This window comes from Taudactylus pleione, unplaced genomic scaffold (assembly GCF_031769625.1).
Source record: "Taudactylus pleione unplaced genomic scaffold, aTauple2 ptg000173l, whole genome shotgun sequence".
In the NCBI taxonomy this organism is placed as follows: domain Eukaryota; kingdom Metazoa; phylum Chordata; class Amphibia; order Anura; family Myobatrachidae; genus Taudactylus; species Taudactylus pleione.
In genome coordinates this window covers 2,739,969-2,761,983 of record NW_028284575.1, presented here as the reverse complement: position 1 = coordinate 2,761,983, position 22,015 = coordinate 2,739,969, and positions in this window count along the sequence as shown.

Here is a 22,015-nt window from a genome sequence, read left to right as displayed (position 1 = left end):
CATGATGCAGCAGAGTGCGGTGCTGTACATGGTGGAGCTGTACATGGTGGAGCAGGGTGCGGTGCTGTATATGATGGAGCAGGGTGCGGTGCGGTACATGATGGAGCAGGATGCGGTGCTGTACATGGTGGAGCAGGGTGCGGTGCTGTACATGATGAAGCAGGGTGCGGTGCTGGACATGATGGAGCAGGGTGCGGTGCTGGACATGATGGAGCAGGGTGCGGTGCTGCACATGATGGAGCAGGGTGCGGTGCTGCACATGATGGAGCAGGGTGCGGTGCTGCACATGATGGAGCAGGGTGCGGTGCTGCACATGATGCAGCAGGGTGCGGTGCTGCACATGATGGAGCAGGGTGCGGTGCTGCACATGATGCAGCAGGGTGCGGTGCTGCACATGATGGAGCAGGGTGCGGTGCTGCACATGATGGAGCAGGGTGCGGTGCTGCACATGATGGAGCAGGGTGCGGTGCTGCACATGATGGAGCAGGGTGCGGTGCTGCACATGATGGAGCAGGGTGCGGTGCTGCACATGATGGAGCAGGGTGCGGTGCTGCACATGATGGAGCAGGGTGCGGTGCTGTACATGATGGAGCAGGGTGCGGTGATGCGGTGCTGTACATGATGGAGCAGGGTGCAGTGCTGTACATGATGGAGCAGTGTGCGGTGCTGTACATGATGGAGCAGGGTGCGGTGCTGTACTTGTTGGAGCAGGACACGGTGCTGTCCATGATGGAGCAGGGTGCGGTGCTGTACATGATGGCGCAGGGTGCGGTGCTGTATATGATGGAGCAGGGTGCGGTGCTGTACATGATGGAGCAGGGTGATGGAGAAGGGTGCAGTGCTGTATATGATGGAGCAGGATGTGGTGCTGTACATGCAGGAGCAGGGTGCGGTGCTGTACATGTCACAGTAGGGTGCAGTGCTGTACATGATGGCGCAGGATGCGTTGCTGTCCATGATGGAGCAGGGTGCGGTGCTGTACATGATGGAACAGGGTGCGGTGCTGTACATGATGGAACAGGGTGCGGTGCTGTACATGATGGAGCAGGGTGCGGTGCTGTACGTGATGGAGCAGGGTGCGGTGCTGTACGTGATGGAGCAGGGTGCGGTGCTGTACGTGATGGAGCAGGGTGCGTTGCTGTACGTGATGGAGCAGGGTGCGGTGCTGTACGTGATGGAACAGGGTGCGGTGCTGTACATGATGGAGCAGGGTGCGGTGCTGTACGTGATGGAGCAGGGTGCGGTGCTGTACGTGATGGAGCAGGGTGCGGTGCTGTACGTGATGGAGCAGGGTGCGGTGCTGTACGTGATGGAGCAGGGTGCGGTGCTGTACGTGATGAAGCAGGGTGCGGTGGTCTACGTGATGAAGCAGAGTGCGGTGGTGTACATGATGGAGCAGGGTGCGGTACTGTACATGATAGAGCAGGGTGCGGTGCTGTATATGATGGAGCAGGGTGCGGTGCTGTATATGATGCAGCAGGATGCGGTATTGTACATGATGGAGCAGGGTGCGGTGCAGTACATGTCACAGTAGGGTGCAGTGCTGTACATGTCACAGTAGGGTGCAGTGCTGTACATGTCACAGTCGGGTGCAGTGCTGTACATGTCACAGTCGGGTGCGGTGTTGTACATGATGGAGCAGGGTGCAGTGCTGTACATGATGAAGCAGGGTGCAGTGCTGTACTTGATGAAGCAGGGTGCAGTGCTGTACATGATGAAGCAGGGTGCGGTGCTGTACATGATGGAGCAGGATGCGGTGCTGTATATGATGGAGCAGGGTGAGGTGCTGTACATGATGGAGCAGGGTGCGGTGCTGTACATGATAGAGCAGGATGCGGTGTTGTTCATGATGGAGCAGGGTGCGTTGCTTTAAATGATAGAGCAGGGTGTTGTGCAGTACATGTCACAGTAGGGTGCAGTGCTGTACATGTCACAGTAGGGTGCAGTGCTGTACATGTCACAGTAGGGTGCGGTGTTGTATATGATGGAGCCGGATGCGGTGCTGTACATGATGGAGCAGGATGCGGTGCTGTACATGTCACAGTAGAGTGCGGTGCTGTACATGATGGAGCAGGGTGCGGTGCTGTACATGATGGAGCAGGGTGCGGTGCTGTACATGATGGCGTAGGGTGCGGTGCTGTACATGATGGCGCAGGGTGCGGTGCTGTACATGATGGAGCAGGGTGCGGTGCTGTACATGATGGAGCAGGGTGCGGTGCTGTACATGATGAAGCAGGGTGATGGAGCAGGGTGCGGTGCTGTATATGATAGAGAAGGGTGTGGTGCTGTACATGATGGCGTAGGGTGCGGTGCTGTACATGATGGAGCAGGGTGCGGTGCTGTACATGATGGAGCAGGGTGCGGTGCTGTACATGATGAAGCAGGGTGATGGAGCAGGGTGCGGTGCTGTATATGATAGAGAAGGGTGCGGTGCTGTATATGATGGAGCAGGGTGCGGTGCTGTACATATCACAGTAGGGTGCGTTGCTGTACATGATGGAGCAGGGTGCGGTGCTGTACATGATGGAGCAGGATGCGGTGCTGTACATGATGGAGCAGGATGCGATGCTGTACATGATGGAGCAGGGTGCGGTGCTGTACGTGATGGAGCAGGGTGGGGTGCTGTACGTGATGGAGCAGGGTGCGGTGCTGTACGTGATGGAGCAGGGTGCGGTGCTTTACATGTCACAGTAGGGTGCAGTGCTGTATATGATGGAGCAGGATGCGGTGCTGTACATGATGGAGCAATGTGCAGTGCTGTATATGATGGAGCAGGGATCAGTGCTGTTCTTGATGGAGCAGGATGCGGTGCTGTACATGATGGAGCAGAGTACGGTGCTGTACATGTCACAGTAGGCTGCAGTGCTGTACATGATGGAGGAAGGTGCGGTGCTGTACATGATGCAGCAGGGTGCGGTGCTGTACATGATGGAGCAGGGTGCGGTGCTGTACATGGTGCTGTATATGATGGAGCAGGGTGCAGTGCTGTATATGATGGAGCAGGGTGCAGTGCTGTATATGATGGAGCAGGGTGCGGTGCTTTATATGATGGAGCAGGGTGCGGTGCTGTATATGATGTAGCAGGATGCGGTATTGTACATGATGGAGCAGGGTGCTGTGCTTTAAATGATAGAGCAGGGTGCGGTGCAGTACAAGTCACAGTCGGGTGCAGTGCTGTACATGTCACAGTCGGGTGCAGTGCTGTACATGTCACAGTCGGGTGCAGTGCTGTACATGTCATAGTAGGGTGCGGTGCTGTACATGATGAAGCAGGGTGCAGTGCTGTACATGATGAAGCAGGGTGCAGTGCTGTATATGATGAAGCAGGGTGCAGTGCTGTACATGATGAAGCAGGGTGCAGTGCTGTACATGATGAAGCAGGGTGCGGTGCTGTACATGATGGAGCAGGATGCGGTGCTGTACATGATGGAGCAGGGTGAGGTGCTGTACATGAGGGAGCAGGGTGCGGTGCTGTACATGATAGAGCAGGATGCGGTGTTGTTCATGATGGAGCAGGGTGCGTTGCTTTAAATGATAGAGCAGGGTTTAGTGCAGTACATGTCACAGTAGGGTGCAGTGCTGTACATGTCACAGTAGGGTGCGGTGTTGTATATGATGGAGCAGGATGCGGTGCTGTACATGATGGAGCAGGATGCGGTGCTGTACATGTCACAGTAGAGTGCGGTGCTGTACATGATGGAGCAGGGTGTGGTGCTGTATATGATGGAGCAGGGTGCAGTGCTGTACATGATGGAGCAGGGTGCAGTGCTGTACATGATGAAGCAGGGTGCAGTGCTGTACATGATGAAGCAGGGTGCGGTGCTGTACATGATGGAGCAGGATGCGGTGCTGTACATGATGGAGCAGGGTGAGGTGCTGTACATGAGGGAGCAGGGTGCGGTGCTGTACATGATAGAGCAGGATGCGGTGTTGTTCATGATGGAGCAGGGTGCGTTGCTTTAAATGATAGAGCAGGGTTTAGTGCAGTACATGTCACAGTAGGGTGCAGTGCTGTACATGTCACAGTAGGGTGCGGTGTTGTATATGATGGAGCAGGATGCGGTGCTGTACATGATGGAGCAGGATGCGGTGCTGTACATGTCACAGTAGAGTGCGGTGCTATACATGATGGAGCAGGGTGTGGTGCTGTATATGATGGAGCAGGGTGCGGTGCTGTACATGATGGCGCAGGGTGCGGTGCTGTACATGATGGAGCAGGGTGCGGTGCTGTACATGATGGAGCAGGGTGCGGTGCTGTACATGATGAAGCAGGGTGATGGAGCAGGGAGCTGTGCTGTATATGATAGAGAAGGGTGTGGTGCTGCACATGATGCAGCAGAGTGCGGTGCTGTACATGGTGGAGCTGTACATGGTGGAGCAGGGTGCGGTGCTGTATATGATGGAGCAGGGTGCGGTGCTGTACATGGTGGAGCAGGGTGCGGTGCTGTACATGATGAAGCAGGGTGCGGTGCTGGACATGATGGAGCAGGGTGCGGTGCTGGACATGATGGAGCAGGGTGCGGTGCTGGACATGATGGAGCAGGGTGCGGTGCTGGACATGATGGAGCAGGGTGCGGTGCTGTACATGATGGAGCAGGGTGCGGTGCTGTACATGATGGATCAGGGTGCGGTGCTGTACATGATGGAGCAGGGTGCGGTGCTGTACATGATGGAGCAGGGTGCGGTGCTGTACATGATGGAGCAGGGTGCGGTGCTGTACATGATGGAGCAGGGTGCGGTGCTGTACATGATGGAGCAGGATGCGGTGCTGTACATGATGGAGCAGGATGTGGTGCTGTATATGATGGAGCAGGGTGCTGTGCTGTACATGATGGAGCAGGATGCGGTGCTGTTCATGATGGAGCAGAGTGCGGTGCTGTACATGTCCCAGTAGGGTGCAGTGCTGTACATGATGGAGCAGGGTGCGGTGATGCGGTGCTGTACATGATGGAGCAGGGTGCAGTGCTGTACATGATGGAGCAGGGTGCGGTGCTGTCCATGATGGAGCAGGGTGCGGTGCTGTACATGATGGCGCAGGGTGCGGTGCTGTATATGATGGAGCAGGGTGCGGTGCTGTACATGATGGAGCAGGGTGATGGAGCAGGGTGCAGTGCTGTATATGATGGAGCAGGGTGTGGTGCTGTACATGCTGGAGCAGGGTGCGGTGCTGTACATGTCACAGTAGGGTGCAGTGCTGTACATGATGGCGCAGGATGCGGTGTTGTACATGATGGAGCAGGGTGCGGTGCTTTAAATGATAGAGCAGGGTGCAGTGCTGTACATGTCACAGTAGGGTGCAGTGCTGTACATGTCACAGTAGGGTGCGGTGTTGTACATGATGGAGCAGGATGCGGTGCTGTACATGATGGAGCAGGATGCGGTGCTGTACATGTCACCGTAGAGTGCGGTGCTGTACATTATGGAGCAGGGTGCAGTGCTGTCCATGATGGAGCAGGGTGCGGTACAGTACATGATGGCGCAGGGTGCGGAGCTGTACATGATGGAGCAGGGTGCGGAGCTGTACATGATGGAGCAGGGTGCGGTGCTGTACATGATGGAGCAGGGTGCGGTGCTGTACATGATGGAGCAGGGTGATGGAGCAGGGTGCGGTGCTGTATATGATAGAGAAGGGTGAGGTGCTGTACATGATGGAGCAGGGTGCGGTGCTGTACATGTCACAGTAGGGTGCAGTGCTGTACATGTCACAGTAGGGTGCAGTGCTGTACATGTCACAGTAGGGTGCAGTGCTGTACATGTCACAGTAGGGTGCGGTGTTGTTTATGATGGAGCAGGGTGCAGTGCTGTACATGATGGAGCAGGGTGCGGTGCTGTACATGATGGAGTAGGGTGCGGTGCTGTACATGATGGAGCAGGGTGCGGTGCTGTACATGATGGAGCAGGATGCGGTGTTGTACATGATGGAGCAGCGTGCAGTGCTTTAAATGATAGAGCAGGGTGCGGTGCAGTACATGTCACAGTAGGGTGCAGTGCTGTACATGTCACAGTAGGGTGCAGTGCTGTACATGTCACAGTAGGGTGCGGTGTTGTATATGATGGAGCAGGGTGCAGTGCTGTACATGATGGAGCAGGGTGCGGTGCTGTACATGTCAAAGTAGAGTGCGGTGCTGTACATTATGTAGCAGGGTGCGGTGTTGTATATGATGGAGCAGGGTGCGGTGTTGTATATGATGGAGCAGGGTGCGGTGCTGTACATGATGAAGCAAGATGCAGTGCTGTACATGATGGAGCAGGATGCGGTGTTGTACATGATGGAGCAGCGTGCGGTGCTTTAAATGATAGAGCAGGGTGCGGTGCAGTACATGTCACAGTAGGGTGCAGTGCTGTACATGTCACAGTAGAGTGCGGTGCTGTACATTATGGAGCAGGGTGCGGTGCTGTACATTATGGAGCAGGGTGCGGTGTTTTAAATGATAGAGCAGGGTGCGGTGCAGTACATGTCACAGTAGGGTGCGGTGCTGTACATGTCACAGTAGGGTGCGGTGCTGTACATGTCACAGTAGGGTGCGGTGCTGTACATGTCACAGTAGGGTGCGGTGCTGTACATTATGGAGCAGGGTGCGGTGCTGTAAATGTCACAGTACGGTACAGTGCTGCACACATGGAGAATGTGTAGGTTATAGATAATGGTACATCACCTGGAATGCGGATACATCTGGGCTCTGGGACCCACATGACTCTGTCACATTTGACAAATTACACAATAACATAAGAGCAGGGTCTTCAGGAACAGAAGTTGGGTAAAGTGTTTCTCATTAATGAAGAATCTCCTGTAATTTGTTTGTCTGTGATACAATTATGCAAATCAAAGATAGAACTCAACAAAAAATTCTAACTGATTAAAATGAGATAATTTATCACATGGAACTGTTCTTCCAGCATTGTGCATTGTACATTAATCCTATTGCGGGAATGTGTCTTTCTGCTAATATAATGGAATTGTGCAGTCTAACAGAAAACGACTTTTACGCTGCGCACAATTATAAAAATCTTCACTGTTCAGTCAATGCGACATAATAACAGACGTCTACAACTTTACAATCATCTGATTAAAATAAACAAAGTTTATGAATGCAGTGTTCATGCCAATAAAGTTGATTGAAAATCCAATTTAATCCGCCTCCCCTTACATGTCTGTGCGCAAATTTCTGGGTATACAATATACAATGTACAATCTCTGCCTCATTCATTACTTTACCAGTGCTGGCTACTGGTGCCAATCACAGTATGGTAGTCGCAAAGGTGGGTGCTCCTACATACCCACCTCACACTGCACTGTTCTTCTAACTATCCAGCAGCACCCACTACTCATGTACTAATGGCCCCCAGGAAAGGCTGAGGGAACAGGAAGTAACAGCACAGATAGGGAAGGAAACAGGACAATGAGAGAAGGAAACAGGACAGTGAGAGAAGGATACAGGAACAGGGCAGAGGGAGGGAAGGAAACAGGACAGGGAGAGAAGGAAACAGGAACAGGACAGAGGGAGGGAAGGAAACAGGACAGGGAGAGAAGGAAACAGGAACAGGGCAGAGGGAGGGAAGGAAGGAAACAAGACAGTGAGAAAAAGAAACAGGACAGTGAGAGAAGGAAACAAGAACAGGGCAGAGGGAGGGAAGGAAACAGGACAGGGAGAGAAGGAAACAGGAACAGGGCAGAGGGAGGGAAGGAAGGAAACAAGACAGTGAGAAAAAGAAACAGGACAGTGAGAGAAGGAAATAGGAACAGGGCATAGGCAGGGAAGGAAGGAAACAAGACAGTGAGAGAAGGAAACAGGACAGTGAGAGAAGGAAATAGGAACAGGGCATAGGCAGGGAAGGAAGGAAACAAGACAGTGAGAGAAGGAAACAGGACAGTGAGAGAAGGAAACAAGAACAGGGCAGAGGGAGGGAAGGAAACAGGACAGGGAGAGAAGGAAACAGGAACAGGACAGAGGGAGGGAAGGAAACAGGACAGTGAGAGAAAAACACAGGAACAGGGCAGAGATAGGGAAGGAAACAGGACAGGGAGAGAAGGAAACAGGAACAGGGCAGAGGAAGGGAAGGATACAAGACAGTGAGAGAAGGAAACAGGAACAGGGCAGAGGGAGGGAAGGAAACAGGACAGTGAGAGAAGGAAACAGGAACAGGGCAGAGGGAGGGAAGGAAACAGGACAGTGAGAGAAGGATACAGGAACAGGGCAGAGGGAGGGAAGGAAATAGGACAGGGAGAAGGAAACAGGAACAGGGCAGAGGGAGGGAAGGAAACAGGACAGTAAGAGAATGAAACAGGAACAGGGCAGAGGGAGGGAAGGAAACAGGACAGTGAGAGAAGGAAACAGGAACATGGCAGAGTGAGGGAAGGAAACAGGTCAGTGAGAGAAGGAAACAGGATCAGGGCAGAGGGAGGGAAGGAAACAGGATCAGGGCAGAGGGAGGGAAGGAAACAGGAACAGGGCAGAGGGAGGGAAGGAAACAGGACAGTGAGAGAAGGAAACAGGAACAGGGCAGAGGGAGGGAAGGATACAGGACAGTGAGAGAAGGACACAGGAACAGGGCAGAGGGAGGGAAGGAAACAGGACAGGGAGGGAAGGAAACAGGACAGTGAGAGAAGGACCCAGGAACAGGGCAGAGGGAGGGAAGGAAACAGGACAGGGAGAGAAGGAAACAGGAACAGGGCAGAGGGAGGGAAGGAAGGAAACAGGTCAGTGAGAAAAAGAAACAGGAACAGGGCAGAGGGAGGGAAGGAAACAGGACAGTGAGAGAAGGAAACAGGAACAGGGCAGAGTGAGGGAAGGAAACAGGAACAGGACAGAGGGAGGGAAGGAAACAGGACAGTGAGAGAAGGAAACAGGAACAGGGCAGAGGGAGGGAAGGAAACAGGAACAGGGCAGAGGGAGGGAAGGAAACAGATCAGTGAGAGAAGGAAACAGGAACAGGGCAGAGGGAGGGAAGGAAACAGGAACAGGGCAGAGGGAGGGAAGGAAACAGGACAGTGAGAAGGAACAGGGCAGAGGGAAGGAACAGGACAGTGAGAGAAGGAGGCAGGAACAGGGCAGAGGGAGGGAAGGAAACAGGACAGTGAGAGAAGGAAACAGGAACTGGGCAGAGGGAGGGAAGGAAGCAGGACAGGGAGAGAAGGAAACAGGAACAGGGCAGAGGGAGGGAAGGAAACAGGTCAGTGAGAAAAGGAAACAGGAACAGGGCAGAGGGAGGGAAAGAAACAGGACAATGAGAGAAGGAAACAGGAACAGGGCAGAGTGAGGGAAGGAAACAGGACAGGGAGAGAAGGAAACAAGAACAGGGCAGAGGGAGGGAAGGAAACAGGACAGGGAGAGAAGGAAACAGGAACAGGGCAGAGGGAGGGAAGGAAACAGGACAGTGAGAGAAAAACACAGGAACAGGGCAGAGGGAGGGAAGGAAACAGGACAGGGAGAGAAGGAAACAGGAACAGGGCAGAGGAAGGGAAGGAAACAGGAACATGGCAGAGGGAGGGAAGGAAACAGGTCAGTGAGAGAAGGAAACAGGAACAGGGCAGAGGGAGGGAAGGAAACAGGATCAGGGCAGAGGGAGGAAAGGAAACAGGAACAGGGCAGAGGGAGGGAAGGAAACAGGACAGTGAGAGAAGGAAACAGGAACAGGGCAGAGGGAGGGAAGGAAACAGGACAGTGAGAGAAGGATACAGGAACAGGGCAGAGGGAGGGAAGGAAATAGGACAGGGAGAAGGAAACAGGAACAGGGCAGAGGGAGAGAAGGAAACAGGACAGTGAGAGAATGAAACAGGAACAGGGCAGAGGGAGAGAAGGAAACAGGACAGTGAGAGAAGGAAACAGGAACATGGCAGAGGGAGGGAAGGAAACAGGTCAGTGAGAGAAGGAAACAGGATCAGGGCAGAGGGAGGGAAGGAAACAGGATCAGGGCAGAGGGAGGGAAGGAAACAGGACAGTGAGAGAAGGAAACAAGAACAGGGCAGAGGGAGGGAAAGAAACAGGACAATGAGAGAAGGAAACAGGAACAGGGCAGAGTGAGGGAAGGAAACAGGACAGGGAGAGAAGGAAACAAGAACAGGGCAGAGGGAGGGAAGGAAACAGGACAGGGAGAGAAGGAAACAGGAACAGGGCAGAGGGAGGGAAGGAAACAGGACAGTGAGAGAAAAACACAGGAACAGGGCAGAGGGAGGGAAGGAAACAGGACAGGGAGAGAAGGAAACAGGAACAGGGCAGAGGAAGGGAAGGATACAGGACAGTGAGAGAAGGAAACAGGAACAGGGCAGAGGGAGGGAAGGAAACAGGACAGTGAGAGAAGGATACAGGAACAGGGCAGAGGGAGGGAAGGAAATAGGACAGGTAGAAGGAAACAGGAACAGGGCAGAGGGAGGGAAGGAAACAGGACAGTGAGAGAATGAAACAGGAACAGGGCAGAGGGAGGGAAGGAAACAGGAACATGGCAGAGGGAGGGAAGGAAACAGGTCAGTGAGAGAAGGAAACAGGAACAGGGCAGAGGGAGGGAAGGAAACAGGATCAGGGCAGAGGGAGGAAAGGAAACAGGAACAGGGCAGAGGGAGGGAAGGAAACAGGACAGTGAGAGAAGGAAACAGGAACAGGGCAGAGGGAGGGAAGGAAACAGGACAGTGAGAGAAGGATACAGGAACAGGGCAGAGGGAGGGAAGGAAATAGGACAGGGAGAAGGAAACAGGAACAGGGCAGAGGGAGGGAAGGAAACAGGACAGTGAGAGAATGAAACAGGAACAGGGCAGAGGGAGGGATGGAAACAGGACAGTGAGAGAAGGAAACAGGAACAGGGCAGAGGGAGGGAAGGAAACAGGATCAGGGCAGAGGGAGGAAAGGAAACAGGAACAGGGCAGAGGGAGGGAAGGAAACAGGACAGTGAGAGAAGGAAACAGGAACAGGGCAGAGGGAGGGAAGGAAACAGGACAGTGAGAGAATGAAACAGGAACAGGGCAGAGGGAGGGAAGGAAACAGGAACATGGCAGAGGGAGGGAAGGAAACAGGTCAGTGAGAGAAGGAAACAGGAACAGGGCAGAGGGAGGGAAGGAAACAGGATCAGGGCAGAGGGAGGAAAGGAAACAGGAACAGGGCAGAGGGAGGGAAGGAAACAGGACAGTGAGAGAAGGAAACAGGAACAGGGCAGAGGGAGGGAAGGAAACAGGACAGTGAGAGAAGGATACAGGAACAGGGCAGAGGGAGGGAAGGAAATAGGACAGGGAGAAGGAAACAGGAACAGGGCAGAGGGAGGGAAGGAAACAGGACAGTGAGAGAATGAAACAGGAACAGGGCAGAGGGAGGGATGGAAACAGGACAGTGAGAGAAGGAAACAGGAACATGGCAGAGGGAGGGAAGGAAACAGGTCAGTGAGAGAAGGAAACAGGATCAGGGCAGAGGGAGGGAAGGAAACAGGATCAGGGCAGAGGGAGGGAAGGAAACACGACAGTGAGAGAAGGAAACAGGAACAGGGCAGAGGGAGGGAAGGAAACAGGACAGTGAGAGAATGAAACAGGAACAGGGCAGAGGGAGGGAAGGAAACAGGACAGTGAGAGAAGGAAACAGGAACATGGCAGAGGGAGGGAAGGAAACAGGTCAGTGAGAGAAGGAAACAGGATCAGGGCAGAGGGAGGGAAGGAAACAGGATCAGGGCAGAGGGAGGGAAGGAAACAGGAACAGGGCAGAGGGAGGGAAGGAAACAGGACAGTGAGAGAAGGAAACAGGAACAGGGCAGAGGGAGGGAAGGATACAGGACAGTGAGAGAAGGACACAGGAACAGGGCAGAGGGAGGGAAGGAAACAGGACAGGGAGGGAAGGAAACAGGACAGTGAGAGAAGGACCCAGGAACAGGGCAGAGGGAGGGAAGGAAACAGGACAGGGAGAGAAGGAAACAGGAACAGGGCAGAGGGAGGGAAGGATACAGGATAGTGAGAGAAGGAAACAGGAACAGGGCAGAGGGAGGGAAGGAAACAGGACAGTGAGAGAAGGAAACAGGAACAGGGCAGAGGGAGGGAAGGAAACAGGACAGTGAGAGAAGGATACAGGAACAAGGCAGAGGGAGGGAAGGAAATAGGATAGGGAGAAGGAAACAGGAACAGGGCAGAGGGAGGGAAGGAAACAGGACAGTGAGAGAAGGAAACAGGAACAGGGCAGAGGGAGGGAAGGAAACAGGACAGTGAGAGAAGGAAACAGGAACTGGGCAGAGGGAGGGAAGGAAGCAGGACAGGGAGAGAAGGAAACAGGAACAGGGCAGAGGGAGGGAAGGAAACAGGTCAGTGAGAAAAGGAAACAGGAACAGGGCAGAGGGAGGGAAAGAAACAGGACAATGAGAGAAGGAAACAGGAACAGGGCAGAGTGAGGGAAGGAAACAGGACAGGGAGAGAAGGAAACAAGAACAGGGCAGAGGGAGGGAAGGAAACAGGACAGGGAGAGATGGAAACAGGAACAGGGCAGAGGGAGGGAAGGAAACAGGACAGTGAGAGAAAAACACAGGAACAGGGCAGAGGGAGGGAAGGAAACAGGACAGGGAGAGAAGGAAACAGGAACATGGCAGAGGGAGGGAAGGAAACAGGTCAGTGAGAGAAGGAAACAGGATCAGGGCAGAGGGAGGGAAGGAAACAGGACAGTGAGAGAAGGAAACAGGAACAGGGCAGAGGGAGGGAAGGATACAGGACAGTGAGAGAAGGACACAGGAACAGGGCAGAGGGAGGGAAGGAAACAGGACAGGGAGGGAAGGAAACAGGACAGTGAGAGAAGGACCCAGGAACAGGGCAGAGGGAGGGAAGGAAACAGGACAGGGAGAGAAGGAAACAGGAACAGGGCAGAGGGAGGGAAGGATACAGGATAGTGAGAGAAGGAAACAGGAACAGGGCAGAGGGAGGGAAGGAAACAGGACAGTGAGAGAAGGAAACAGGAACAGGGCAGAGGGAGGGAAGGAAACAGGACAGTGAGAGAAGGATACAGGAACAAGGCAGAGGGAGGGAAGGAAATAGGATAGGGAGAAGGAAACAGGAACAGGGCAGAGGGAGGGAAGGAAACAGGACAGTGAGAGAAGGAAACAGGAACAGGGCAGAGGGAGGGAAGGAAACAGGACAGTGAGAGAAGGAAACAGGAACTGGGCAGAGGGAGGGAAGGAAGCAGGACAGGGAGAGAAGGAAACAGGAACAGGGCAGAGGGAGGGAAGGAAACAGGTCAGTGAGAAAAGGAAACAGGAACAGGGCAGAGGGAGGGAAAGAAACAGGACAATGAGAGAAGGAAACAGGAACAGGGCAGAGTGAGGGAAGGAAACAGGACAGGGAGAGAAGGAAACAAGAACAGGGCAGAGGGAGGGAAGGAAACAGGACAGGGAGAGATGGAAACAGGAACAGGGCAGAGGGAGGGAAGGAAACAGGACAGTGAGAGAAAAACACAGGAACAGGGCAGAGGGAGGGAAGGAAACAGGACAGGGAGAGAAGGAAACAGGAACAGGGCAGAGGAAGGGAAGGATACAGGACAGTGAGAGAAGGAAACAGGAACAGGGCAGAGGGAGGGAAGGAAACAGGACAGTGAGAGAAGGAAACAGGAACAGGGCAGAGGGAGGGAAGGAAACAGGACAGTGAGAGAAGGATACAGGAACAGGGCAGAGGGAGGGAAGGAAATAGGACAGGGAGAAGGAAACAGGAACAGGGCAGAGGGAGGGAAGGAAACAGGACAGTGAGAGAATGAAACAGGAACAGGGCAGAGGGAGGGAAGGAAGCAGGAACATGGCAGAGAGAGGGAAGGAAACAGGTCAGTGAGAGAAGGAAACAGGAACAGGGCAGAGGGAGGGAAGGAAACAGGATCAGGGCAGAGGGAGGAAAGGAAACAGGAACAGGGCAGAGGGAGGGAAGGAAACAGGACAGTGAGAGAAGGAAACAGGAACAGGGCAGAGGGAGGGAAGGAAACAGGACAGTGAGAGAAGGATACAGGAACAGGGCAGAGGGAGGGAAGGAAATAGGACAGGGAGAAGGAAACAGGAACAGGGCAGAGGGAGGGAAGGAAACAGGACAGTGAGAGAATGAAACAGGAACAGGGCAGAGGGAGGGAAGGAAACAGGACAGTGAGAGAAGGAAACAGGAACATGGCAGAGGGAGGGAAGGAAACAGGTCAGTGAGAGAAGGAAACAGGATCAGGGCAGAGGGAGGGAAGGAAACAGGATCAGGGCAGAGGGAGGGAAGGAAACAGGACAGTGAGAGAAGGAAACAGGAACAGGGCAGAGGGAGGGAAGGAAACAGGACAGGGATAGAAGGAAACAGGAACAGGGCAGAGAGAGGGAAGGATACAGGATAGTAAGAGAAGGAAACAGGAACAGGGCAGAGGGAGGTAAGGAAACAGGACAGTGAGAGAAGGAAACAGGAACAGGGCAGAGGGAGGGAAGGAAACAGGTCAGTGAGAGAAGGAAACAGGATCAGGGCAGAGGGAGGGAAGGAAACAGGATCAGGGCAGAGGGAGGGAAGGAAACAGGACAGTGAGAGAAGGACCCAGGAACAGGGCAGAGGGAGGGAAGGAAACAGGACAGGGATAGAAGGAAACAGGAACAGGGCAGAGAGAGGGAAGGATACAGGATAGTAAGAGAAGGAAACAGGAACAGGGCAGAGGGAGGGAAGGAAACAGGACAGTGAGAGAAGGAAACAGGAACAGGGCAGAGGGAGGGAAGGAAACAGGACAGTGAGAGAAGGATACAGGAACAGGGCAGAGGGAGGGAAGGAAATAGGATAGGGAGAAGGGAACAGGGCAGAGGGAGGGAAGGAAACAGGACAGTGAGAGAAGGATACAGGAACAGGGCAGAGGGAGGGAAGGAAATAGGACAGGGAGAAGGAAACAGGAACATGGCAGAGGGAGGGAAGGAAGGAAACAGGACAGTGAGAGAATGAAACAGGAACAGGGCAGAGGGAGGGAAGGAAACAGGAACATGGCAGAGGGAGGGATGGAAACAGGTCAGTGAGAGAAGGAAACAGGATCAGGGCAGAGGGAGGGAAGGAAACAGGATCAGGGAAGAGGGAGGGAAGGAAACAGGAACAGGGCAGAGGGAGGGAAGGAAACAGGACAGTGAGAGAAGGAAAGAGGAACAGGGCAGAGGGAGGGAAGGAAACAGGACAGTGAGAGAAGGATACAGGAACAGGGCAGAGGGAGGGAAGGAAATAGGACAGGGAGAAGGAAACAGGAACAGGGCAGAGGGATGGAAGGAAACAGGACAGTGAGAGAATGAAACAGGAACAGGGCAGAGGGAGGGAAGGAAACAGGACAGTGAGAGAAGGAAACAGGAACATGGCAGAGGGAGGGAAGGAAACAGGTCAGTGAGAGAAGGAAACAGGGTCAGGGCAGAGGGAGGGAAGGAAACAGGATCAGGGCAGAGGGAGGGAAGGAAACAGGAACAGGGCAGAGGGAGGGAAGGAAACAGGACAGTGAGAGAAGGAAACAGGAACAGGGCAGAGGGAGGGAAGGATACAGGACAGTGAGAGAAGGACACAGGAACAGGGCAGAGGGAGGGAAGGAAACAGGACAGGGAGGGAAGGAAACAGGAACAGGGCAGAGGGAGGGAAGGAAACAGGTCAGTGAGAAAAAGAAACAGGAACAGGGCAGAGGGAGGGAAGGAAACAGGACAGTGAGAGAAGGAAACAGGAACAGGGCAGAGTGAGGGAAGGAAACAGGAACAGGGCAGAGGGAGGGAAGGAAACAGGACAGTGAGAGAAGGAAACAGGAACAGGGCAGAGGGAGGGAAGGAAACAGGACAGTGAGAGAAGGAAACAGGAACAGGGCAGAGTGAGGGAAGGAAACAAGAACAGGGCAGAGGGAGGGAAGGAAACAGGACAGTGAGAGAAGGAAACAGGAACTGGGCAGAGGGAGGGAAGGAAACAGGAACAGGGCAGAGGGAGGGAAGGAAACAGATCAGTGAGAGAAGGAAACAGGAACAGGGCAGAGGGAGGGAAGGAAACAGGAACTGGGCAGAGGGAGGGAAGGCAACAGGACAGTGAGAAGGAACAGGGCAGAGGGAAGGAACAGGACAGTGAGAGAAGGAGGCAGGAACAGGGCAGAGGGAGGGAAGGAAACAGGACAGTGAGAGAAGGAAACAGGACCAGGACAGTGAGAGAAGGAAACAGGAACTGGGCAGAGGGAGGGAAGGAAACAGTACAGGGGGAGAAGGAAACAGGAACTGGGCGGAGGGAGGGAAGGAAGCAGGACAGGGAGAGAAGGAAACAGGAACAGGGCAGAGGGAGGGAAGGAAACAGGACAGGGAGAGAAGGAAACAGGAACAGGGCAGAGGGAGGGAAGGAAACAGGACAGGGAGAGAAGGAAACAGGAACAGGGCAGAGGGAGGGAAAGAAACAGGACAATGAGAGAAGGAAACAGGAACAGGGCAGAGTGAGGGAAGGAAACAGGACAGGGAGAGAAGGAAACAAGAATAGGGCAGAGGGAGGGAAGGAAACAGGACAGGGAGAGAAGGAAATAGGAACATGGCAGAGGGAGGGAAGGAAACAGGACAGTGATAGAAAACACAGGAACAGGGCAGAGGGAGGGAAGGAAACAGGACAGGGAGAGAAGGAAACAGGAACAGGGCAGAGGAAGGGAAGGATAGAGGACAGTGAGATTAGGAAACAGGAACAGGGCAGAGGGAGGGAAGGAAACAGGACAGTGAGAGAAGGAAACAGGAACAGGGCAGAGGGAGGGAAGGAAACAGGACAGTGAGAGAAGGATACAGGAACAGGGCAGAGGGAGGGAAGGAAATAGGACAGGGAGAAGGAAACAGGAACAGGGCAGAGGGAGGGAAGGAAACAGGACAGTGAGAGAATGAAACAGGAACAGGGCAGAGGGAGGGAAGGAAACAGGACAGTGAGAGAAGGAAACAGGAACATGGCAGAGGGAGGGAAGGAAACAGGTCAGTGAGAGAAGGAAACAGGATCAGGGCAGAGGGAGGGAAGGAAACAGGAACAGGGCAGAGGGAGGGAAGGAAACAGGACAGTGAGAGAAGGGAACAGGGCAGAGGGAGGGAAGGAAACAGGACAGTGAGAGAAGGATACAGGAACAGGGCAGAGGGAGGGAAGGAAATAGGACAGGGAGAAGGAAACAGGAACAGGGCAGAGGGAGGGAAGGAAACAGGACAGTGAGAGAATGAAACAGGAACAGGGCAGAGGGAGGGAAGGAAACAGGTCAGTGAGAGAAGGAAACAGGATCAGGGCAGAGGGAGGGAAGGAAACAGGATCAGGGCAGAGGGAGGGAAGGAAACAGGAACAGGGCAGAGGGAGGGAAGGAAACAGGAACAGGGCAGAGGGAGGGAAGGAAACAGGACAGTGAGAGAATGAAACAGGAACTGGGCAGAGGGAGGGAAGGAAACAGGAACAGGGCAGAGGGAGGGAAGGAAACAGATCAGTGAAAGAAGGAAACAGGAATAGGGCAGAGGGAGGGAAGGAAACAGGACAGTGAGAGAAGGAAACAGGAACATGGCAGAGGGAGGGAAGGAAACAGGACAGTGAGAGAAGGAAACAGGAACATGGCAGAGGGAGGGAAGGAAACAGGTCAGTGAGAGAAGGAAACAGGATCAGGGCAGAGGGAGGGAAGGAAACAGGACAGTGAGAGAATGAAACAGGAACAGGGCAGAGGGAGGGAAGGAACAGATCATTGAGAGAAGGAAACAGGAACAGGGCAGAGGGAGGGAAGGAAACAGGACAGTGAGAGAATGAAACAGGAACAGGGCAGAGGGAGGGAAGGAAACAGGACAGTGAGAGAAGGAAACAGGAACATGGCAGAGGGAGGGAAGGAAACAGGTCAGTGAGAGAAGGAAACAGGATCAGGGCAGAGGGAGGGAAGGAAACAGGATCAGGGCAGAGGGAGGGAAGGAAACAGGAACTGGGCAGAGGGAGGGAAGGAAACAGGACAGTGAGAGAAGGAAACAGGAACAGGGCAGAGGGAGGGAAGGAAACAGGACAGTGAGAGAAGGATACAGGAACAGGGCAGAGGGAGGAAAGGAAATATGACAGGGAGAAGGAAACAGGAACAGGGCAGAGGGAGGGAAGGAAACAGGACAGTGAGAGAATGAAACAGGAACAGGGCAGAGGGAGGGAAGGAAACAGGACAGTGAGAGAAGGAAACAGGGACATGGCAGAGGGAGGGAAGGAAACAGGACAGTGAGAGAAGGAAACAGGAACATGGCAGAGGGAGGGAAGGAAACAGGTCAGTGAGAGAAGGAAACAGGGTCAGGGCAGAGGGAGGGAAGGAAACAGGATCAGGGCAGAGGGAGGGAAGGAAACAGGAACAGGGCAGAGGGAGGGAAGGAAACAGGACAGTGAGAGAAGGAAACAGGAACAGGGCAGAGGGAGGGAAGGATACAGGACAGTGAGAGAAGGACACAGGAACAGGGCAGAGGGAGGGAAGGAAACAGGACAGGGAGGGAAGGAAACAGGAACAGGGCAGAGGGAGGGAAGGAAACAGGTCAGTGAGAAAAAGAAACAGGAACAGGGCAGAGGGAGGGAAGGAAACAGGATCAGGGAAGAGGGAGGGAAGGAAACAGGAACAGGGCAGAGGGAGGGAAGGAAACAGGACAGTGAGAGAAGGAAAGAGGAACAGGGCAGAGGGAGGGAAGGAAACAGGACAGTGAGAGAAGGATACAGGAACAGGGCAGAGGGAGGGAAGGAAATAGGACAGGGAGAAGGAAACAGGAACAGGGCAGAGGGATGGAAGGAAACAGGACAGTGAGAGAATGAAACAGGAACAGGGCAGAGGGAGGGAAGGAAACAGGACAGTGAGAGAAGGAAACAGGAACATGGCAGAGGGAGGGAAGGAAACAGGTCAGTGAGAGAAGGAAACAGGGTCAGGGCAGAGGGAGGGAAGGAAACAGGATCAGGGCAGAGGGAGGGAAGGAAACAGGAACAGGGCAGAGGGAGGGAAGGAAACAGGACAGTGAGAGAAGGAAACAGGAACAGGGCAGAGGGAGGGAAGGATACAGGACAGTGAGAGAAGGACACAGGAACAGGGCAGAGGGAGGGAAGGAAACAGGACAGGGAGGGAAGGAAACAGGAACAGGGCAGAGGGAGGGAAGGAAACAGGTCAGTGAGAAAAAGAAACAGGAACAGGGCAGAGGGAGGGAAGGAAACAGGACAGTGAGAGAAGGAAACAGGAACAGGGCAGAGTGAGGGAAGGAAACAGGAACAGGGCAGAGGGAGGGAAGGAAACAGGACAGTGAGAGAAGGAAACAGGAACAGGGCAGAGGGAGGGAAGGAAACAGGACAGTGAGAGAAGGATACAGGAACAGGGCAGAGGGAGGGAAGGAAATAGGACAGGGAGAAGGAAACAGGAACATGGCAGAGGGAGGGAAGGAAGGAAACAGGACAGTGAGAGAATGAAACAGGAACAGGGCAAAGGGAGGGAAGGAAACAGGAACATGGCAGAGGGAGGGATGGAAACAGGTCAGTGAGAGAAGGAAACAGGATCAGGGCAGAGGGAGGGAAGGAAACAGGATCAGGGAAGAGGGAGGGAAGGAAACAGGAACAGGGCAGAGGGAGGGAAGGAAACAGGACAGTGAGAGAAGGAAAGAGGAACAGGGCAGAGGGAGGGAAGGAAACAGGACAGTGAGAGAAGGATACAGGAACAGGGCAGAGGGAGGGAAGGAAATAGGACAGGGAGAAGGAAACAGGAACAGGGCAGAGGGATGGAAGGAAACAGGACAGTGAGAGAATGAAACAGGAACAGGGCAGAGGGAGGGAAGGAAACAGGACAGTGAGAGAAGGAAACAGGAACATGGCAGAGGGAGGGAAGGAAACAGGTCAGTGAGAGAAGGAAACAGGGTCAGGGCAGAGGGAGGGAAGGAAACAGGATCAGGGCAGAGGGAGGGAAGGAAACAGGAACAGGGCAGAGGGAGGGAAGGAAACAGGACAGTGAGAGAAGGAAACAGGAACAGGGCAGAGGGAGGGAAGGATACAGGACAGTGAGAGAAGGACACAGGAACAGGGCAGAGGGAGGGAAGGAAACAGGACAGGGAGGGAAGGAAACAGGAACAGGGCAGAGGGAGGGAAGGAAACAGGTCAGTGAGAAAAAGAAACAGGAACAGGGCAGAGGGAGGGAAGGAAACAGGACAGTGAGAGAAGGAAACAGGAACAGGGCAGAGTGAGGGAAGGAAATAGGAACAGGGCAGAGGGAGGGAAGGAAACAGGACAGTGAGAGAAGGAAACAGGAACAGGGCAGAGGGAGGGAAGGAAACAGGACAGTGAGAGAAGGAAACAGGAACAGGGCAGAGTGAGGGAAGGAAACAAGAACAGGGCAGAGGGAGGGAAGGAAACAGGACAGTGAGAGAAGGAAACAGGAACTGGGCAGAGGGAGGGAAGGAAACAGGAACAGGGCAGAGGGAGGGAAGGAAACAGATCAGTGAGAGAAGGAAACAGGAACAGGGCAGAGGGAGGGAAGGAAACAGGAACTGGGCAGAGGGAGGGAAGGCAACAGGACAGTGAGAAGGAACAGGGCAGAGGGAAGGAACAGGACAGTGAGAGAAGGAGGCAGGAACAGGGCAGAGGGAGGGAAGGAAACAGGACAGTGAGAGAAGGAAACAGGACCAGGACAGTGAGAGAAGGAAACAGGAACTGGGCAGAGGGAGGGAAGGAAACAGTACAGGGGGAGAAGGAAACAGGAACTGGGCGGAGGGAGGGAAGGAAGCAGGACAGGGAGAGAAGGAAACAGGAACAGGGCAGAGGGAGGGAAGGAAACAGGACAGGGAGAGAAGGAAACAGGAACAGGGCAGAGGGAGGGAAGGAAACAGGACAGTGAGAGAAGGAAACAGGAACAGGGCAGAGGGAGGGAAGGAAACAGGACAGTGAGAGAAGGATACAGGAACAGGGCAGAGGGAGGGAAGGAAATAGGACAGGGAGAAGGAAACAGGAACAGGGCAGAGGAAGGGAAGGATAGAGGACAGTGAGATTAGGAAACAGGAACAGGGCAGAGGGAGGGAAGGAAACAGGACAGTGAGAGAAGGAAACAGGAACAGGGCAGAGGGAGGGAAGGAAACAGGACAGTGAGAGAAGGACACAGGAACAGGGCAGAGGGAGGGAAGGAAACAGGACAGTGATAGAAAACACAGGAACAGGGCAGAGGGAGGGAAGGAAACAGGACAGGGAGAGAAGGAAACAGGAACAGGGCAGAGGAAGGGAAGGATAGAGGACAGTGAGATTAGGAAACAGGAACAGGGCAGAGGGAGGGAAGGAAACAGGACAGGGAGAGAAGGAAACAAGAATAGGGCAGAGGGAGGGAAGGAAACAGGACAGGGAGAGAAGGAAATAGGAACATGGCAGAGGGAGGGAAGGAAACAGGACAGTGATAGAAAACACAGGAACAGGGCAGAGGGAGGGAAGGAAACAGGACAGGGAGAGAAGGAAACAGGAACAGGGCAGAGGAAGGGAAGGAAACAGGACAGGGAGAGAAGGAAACAAGAATAGGGCAGAGGGAGGGAAGGAAACAGGACAGGGAGAGAAGGAAATAGGAACATGGCAGAGGGAGGGAAGGAAACAGGACAGTGATAGAAAACACAGGAACAGGGCAGAGGGAGGGAAGGAAACAGGACAGGGAGAGAAGGAAATAGGAACATGGCAGAGGGAGGGAAGGAAACAGGACAGTGATAGAAAACACAGGAACAGGGCAGAGGGAGGGAAGGAAACAGGACAGGGAGAGAAGGAAACAGGAACAGGGCAGAGGAAGGGAAGGATAGAGGACAGTGAGATTAGGAAACAGGAACAGGGCAGAGGGAGGGAAGGAAACAGGACAGTGAGAGAAGGAAACAGGAACAGGGCAGAGGGAGGGAAGGAAACAGGACAGTGAGAGAAGGATACAGGAACAGGGCAGAGGGAGGGAAGGAAATAGGACAGGGAGAAGGAAACAGGAACAGGGCAGAGGGAGGGAAGGAAACAGGACAGTGAGAGAATGAAACAGGAACAGGGCAGAGGGAGGGAAGGAAACAGGACAGTGAGAGAAGGAAACAGGAACATGGCAGAGGGAGGGAAGGAAACAGGTCAGTGAGAGAAGGA